Raw genomic sequence first — 6,256 nt, 5'->3', positions numbered from 1 at the left:
GATAGGTCCTTGCTGAAGCTGCTCTCAAACTTGTGATCCTCCTGTCTTGGCCTCCTTCACAGCTGGGATTACAGGTGTGCACCACTGTGCCTGGCAAAAAATTACTCTTGCCTCTTACTTCACACTGCACACAACCAATGCCAGATGTATAAATGATCAAATTCTAAAAAGTAAAACAAATTCTTTAGAGGAAAACAATATCTTTATAGAACTGAGGTTGCAAAGATTTCTTTTTTTTTTTTTAATAGCAAATGAGGACATTAAAAAAAAAAAAAAAACGTAATTTTCTTTTTATGTGGTGCTGAGGATCGAACCCAGGGCCTCACATGTACAAGGCAAGCGCATAGTCACTGAGCCACAATCCCAGCCCCCAAAGATTTCTTAAAAGAGCTAAGAAAGCACTAACCAGAAATAAAAAAGTGGTAAATTTTACCATATTAAGTTTAAGAATCTATTTTTATCAAACGATGATTAAGAATATGGAAGAACAAAACACAAAGTGGGAGAATGTTCATAATGTATTTGAATAAAGATTCATCCAGAATATATAAAGAACCCCTATAGATCAGTAGATAACAATCAAATAGGAAATGGGGGGGGGGACAGCAAATAAGCACTTCAAACAAAAAGGTGCTCAAATTTTTTTATCAAGGAAACAGAAAAATTACAACCACAATGAGATATCACTACATACCTAACAGATTCACCAATGAATAAATGTGTACAAAGTGCTTACGTACAATGCATGCCTACACACTGTGCCACAGAATGTTCCAGCCTCTAACAATACTGAATATTAAAGCAAAATCCTCAAGCCTGGCATTGTGACACACATTTGTAATCCCAGTGACTGGAGACTGAGGCAAGATGATTCCAAGTTTGAGGACAGCTTCAGCAATTTAGCAAGGCCCAAAGAAACTTAGACCCTCTCTAAAATCACCAACATTCACAAAAAAAGACTCCCAATCTATGAAAATACAGGAAGCAAGTAGCCAGTAAGTATGTAGCTAATTAAGAAAACTTCATATACTCAAGTGATACAATATTAATTCCAAGCAGACTCTGTTAAATAAGAATGTCTATTGTAATTCCTACAATAGATACATAGAAATATAGCTGAAAAGCAAATACAAAAAAAATGTATTAGAAAAAATTGATTAACCCCCTCAAAAAAGGCAGGAAAGGAGAAGTAGTGGATTTTTAAATGGGACAAATAGAAATCAACAAAAAAGCAAACATGAACCCAGACAAGTTAATGATCAATGTGAATGGTCCAGAGATTGTCATACTGAATTTTTTTTTTTTTAAGTCAAACTCAACCACATGCTGCCTGCAAGAGATGTTTTGTTGTTGTTGTTGTTGTTGTTGTTTGTGTGTGTGAGAGTGTGTGTGATGCTGGGGATTGAACCCAGGGCATTGTGCACAAGAGGAAAGCACTTTATCAACTGAGCTATATACCTCCCCAGCCCCCAAGAGATGCATTTTAAGTGTAAAATAACAAATAAGTTCAAGGAAAAAAGATGGAATAAGGTATGCCATCCAAATAGTAAGTACAAGAAAACTGGCCTGGTTGTACTACTATTAGACAAAATTGATATTAAGAGATAAAAGGAATGACAGCAGGGTCAATTCATTAAAATGACACACAAATGTGTATACACCAAGTAATAAAGATTCAAAATACGTGAAGCAAAAACTGAACAAACTAAAGGGAGAAACAGATGAATCCACAATAGTGGTTTGAAATTTCAAAACTCCAAATCAGACCCAAGACGTGGAGCTTGCAGTGCCTGACCTCGCCTCTGACAATAAGTTGGGTCTGGTAAAGAGTAGGGAGCGGTAGTCACCGGTGGTGGGAGAAGGAGGCAGCGATGAGTCACTTACAAACTGCGCTCAAGCAGGATCTGAAGCTGAAATGCCAGGAAGGTGAGCGAGTAGGGTGCTTTCATGGGCCTCTTTGTGAAGCATAGTGTGTTAAGGTTGCCATAAAGGACAAACAAGTGAAATACTTTATACATTACAGCGGCTGGAGTAAAAATTGGGATGTGTTGAGAGCCACAGCCGAAAGGGCTCCAGCAAACTTTCAGACTGCCAGCTGATGATTGGCTCACAGTGGCCCCAGCAACACCTAGCTGATTGGCTCCTCTGTGGAGATGCTCATTGAGCTGTTTCCCTGCCCTTTCAGACTACCAGCTGATGATTGGCTCACAGCGGCCCCAGCAACATCTAGCAACATCTAGCTGATTGGCTCCTCTGCGGTGATGCTCATTGGGCTGTTTCCCTGCCCTTTCAGACCACGGAGCTGCTCATTGGGGGACTTTTTTGGCTCCGCCCATGCGACCCAGCCAATGGGCCTCAAGAGCAGGAGGATTGTGGGAGGAAGAGGTGGTTGGGGTGTGTGGCTTGTGGGAAGCCGGTGGTGGCAGTTGGGCTCTGAGGGTTTTTTCCTGAGGAGCTGTTTTGTTTATCGGGTGTGGTCCTAAAAATAAAGTTAGTTTCTTTTGACAAGTGGCTCCTGAATTGTGCCCAGCCAGACTGCAGCAGGGATGAATGGGTTCCAGTGAGCAGAGTTCTCAGGTACGTGGACACCGATCTGCAGAAACAGTGAGAACTCCAAAAGCCAATGGGGGCAGTATGCAAGGAGAAGGTGAAAGGGGGGTTCCAGGAAAGAAGACATCTAGTCTGTAACAGAAAAGGTTGAGGTGAAAACAAAAAAGAAAAAACAGAAAACACTTGGAAATGGAGATGGTGGCAGTAACTAGTGCGACACCTCCACCTCCTTGGAAGAAAAGGGCCCCAGCTAGATCCTACTATTGAAAATGAAGAAACATTTATGAACAGAGTTGAAGCTAAAGTAAGATTCCCGAAGAGCTAAAACCACGGCTTGTTGATGACTGGGACTTAATTTTACCAGACAAAATAGCTCCTTTATCTTCCTGCAAAGAAGAATGTGGATTCTATTCCAGATATTATGCAATTTATAAGAAATCTCAAGGAAATAGATAATAAGTATGCTATTAATGAATTGTGGCAGGAATAAAAGAATACTTCAATGGGCACCCCACTGCTCTACAAATTCAAGAGACCACACTATGCTGAAATTCTTGTAGATCATCCTGATGCACCCATGTCTCAGGTATATGGAGCGCCACATCTACTGAGATTATTTGTAGGAATTGGAGCAATGTTGGCCTATACACCTCTGGATGAGAAGAGCCTTGCTTTATTACTGAATTATCTTCACGATTTCTTCAAGTACCTGACAAAGAATTCTGCAAATCTGTGTAGTGCCAGCGATTAATAAAGTAGCCCCTCCTGAGTACCATGGGAAAGCAGTGTGAGGAGATGCTCTTCATTCACTTGTGTCTGGATCTCTATAAACACATTTTTGTTCTTGGTCCTTTGAAGATGTTGGTGTATAATAGAATTTTTTTTAACTGTTTGAATTTTAAAAATATTTTCAGTTGTGGATGGACACAATAACTTTATTTTATTTACTTATATGTGGTGCTGAGGATGGAAACCAGGGCCTTGCACATGCTAGGTGCGTGCTCTACCACTGAGCCACAACCCCAGCCCCAAAAGCTGCTCTTGAATGCTGGTGGTTCTATTCCTTTGACACTACACACTTTTATAATATGTTAATGCTATGATAAAATGTTCTGATTCCTAGTGCCAAAGTTTCAATTCGGTGTGTATAACTGAATACACTCATCCATTTTTGCTCCCCCTCCTTTTTTTAATAGTGCTTAAAGTAAAGACCCATCCTTTGCAAGTCATCCATGTTGTTCCTTAGGTATTATATCTTTGCTCAAATTGTTGAAGAATGGTGGCTTGTTTCATGGCTTTTTTATTTGTGTCTTATGCACGTTTTAACATGATAGACAATGCATTGTGTAGCTATAATTTTCTGGAAAAGTCAATCTTTTTAGGAATTGTTTTTCAAATCTTCAATAATTTTTTTTTTTTAATTTCAAAAAACATTTTAAAACTCTCAGGACTTGATAGAACAACTAGAGGAAAATATGTCAATTATAACAACAAAAATTACCCACTAAACAATAATGACAACACATCAAAATTTGTGGAATATAGTTAAAGTAGTACTTTAGAAGAAAAGTTATAGACTTTGGAAGCTTAGATTAAAATATTTTAAATCAATTATACCGGTTTGCTAAGAAGCTACAAAGAATAAATTACTCAAGTAGAATGAAAGGCTGAAGAGCAGAGATGACATATACTGAAGTAGACATATACAAGTATACAACAGAGAAAATTAAAATTTAGTTTCTTAAAAAGGTTAATAAAATTAGTAAAAATCCGAGCAAGTTAATGGAGAGAGAAAAAAATAGCCAAGCACAGTGAGGGGAACCCATAATCCCAGCTACTCAGGAGGATCCCCTGGGCCCAGGAGTTGGAGACCAGCCAGGGCAATATGGCATGACCCTCAGAGAGAGAGAGAGAGAGGGAGGGGAGAGAGAGAGAGAGAATGAATGTATGAATTATCGATATCTAGAGTGGAAAAGAGAACATCATTAATTTTTTTCAGACATTCAAAGGTCATCATAAACATTATAATAATAAATTCAATATAAATGAAAACAAATTTCCTGAGAATGCAACTTAAGAGAATGTACACAAACTGAAATCTAAAAGCCCTATATCTTTTAAAGAAATTCAGTTCTTAACTGGGCATGTTGGTGATACCGCTGTTGACCGGTGACGAGTTCTTGCTTCCCCAATGTTGAAGAATAACACCAAGGCAAGGTCAGAATAGAAATTAGAAGTTTATTAAAGGACAGCAGAAAAGACTTCTCCCGGAGGAAGAAGGGGACCCAAGAGGTGGGAATCCGTGGAAGTGCGGTTGTTTCCCCTTTTTATAGTTTTGGTGATGGAATGTAGGTTGAAGGGGTTAGGACACAGGTGGGCCCAATTATCACCTTTTGGGATGGGCTTATCATTTCTCTAGGATGGGCTATCTCCAAATCTGTTGGGGGCTGTTTCCTGAGCTCCATTAACATTTCTTTGAGGTGGTCTTTGGCCTAGGGCCTTTTCAGGACTTCATTAACATTCCATGAGTTGTCCTGCGTTTTCCCTGAGTCATTCCCAGCATGGCCTCCATTTTAGATTTCACTCCATATTAGACCCGATTTACCTAACTACACTGACTACCTAACTTTAAATCTGGCTTCATTGGCACACACCTGTAATCCCAGCTACTCAGGAGGTGGGCCAGCCTGAGCAATTTAGAGAGATTATGTCTCAAAATTAAAAAAAAAAGAAAACATTAAAATAAAAAATTCAATCCCCAGCCCATAAAAAAGAAAAAAAAATGTCAAGGCTCCTTAGTGAGGGGTGTAAAGAATTCAGTATGAGGGCTGGGGTTGTGGCTCAGTGGTAGAGTGCTCGCCAAGCATGTGCGAGGCCCTGGGTTCGATCCTCAGCATCACATATAAAATAAATAAAAAAATAAAGGTATTGTGTCAACTACAGTTAAAAAATACTTTAAAATAAAATAATAAAAAATATTTTAAAAATTCAGTATAGAGTTTCAAAATGCCTCAAAACTTAGTCAAAACAAAAAGGAAGGGTCTGGAGTCATAGCTCAGTGGTAGAACACTTGCCTAGCATGTGTGAGGCATTAGGTTCGATTGTCAGCACCACATATAAATAAATAAAGGTCCACCAACTAAATTTTTTTTAAAAAGGAAAGAAATATGTAGAAACTAAGTTCTTTGTATTAAAGATTTTTTAACCTTTATTTAATCAATTTACTTATCTTTATGTGGTGCTGAGGATCAAACCCAGTGCCTCACACGTGCTAGGCAAGTGCTCTACCACTGAGTTACAACCCCAGCTCCTTTTTATTGTTTTTGTTTTGTTTTGTTTTGATGGAGTGTTGCTTTCCTCACATAAACTCAATCATAAACATGTAAATAGTAATTTGTTTAGAATTTTAAAATATTTTCACAAAAAATCTTAAGGAGCTCAGAATTTTCTTTTGTCTCTTACTTCACATTCATTTATTGTTTGCAAACCGAGGCTTAATAAGATCAGCCTAGACATTTTCAAGTATCTGCTAAAACTATATTCTTAAGAACTCAATCTTCCATCTATTAATAATGTATTAACAATCTAGGATGGGGAGGATGCCATCATGTGCTCCCTGGTGGGCTCATCTGTGTCTTTCCCCAAGGAACTCAGGCCAGGGCCAGCTCAATCTCTCGCAACACATTCTCTCTAATGTTCACTTTTG

General features: G+C 38.7%; 1 pseudogene; it reads left to right on the top strand.

The window, feature by feature from the left end:
• Nucleotides 1-2,550: 2,550 nt before the first annotated feature.
• On the top strand, nucleotides 2,551-3,341 carry LOC143383320 (mortality factor 4-like protein 1 pseudogene; annotated as a pseudogene).
• Nucleotides 3,342-6,256: the final 2,915 nt, after the last annotated feature.

The sequence above is a fragment of the Callospermophilus lateralis genome, chromosome 18, assembly GCF_048772815.1.
Source record: "Callospermophilus lateralis isolate mCalLat2 chromosome 18, mCalLat2.hap1, whole genome shotgun sequence".
In the NCBI taxonomy this organism is placed as follows: Eukaryota; Metazoa; Chordata; class Mammalia; order Rodentia; family Sciuridae; genus Callospermophilus; species Callospermophilus lateralis.
This window is presented reverse-complemented; position numbering and strand designations above follow the sequence as displayed.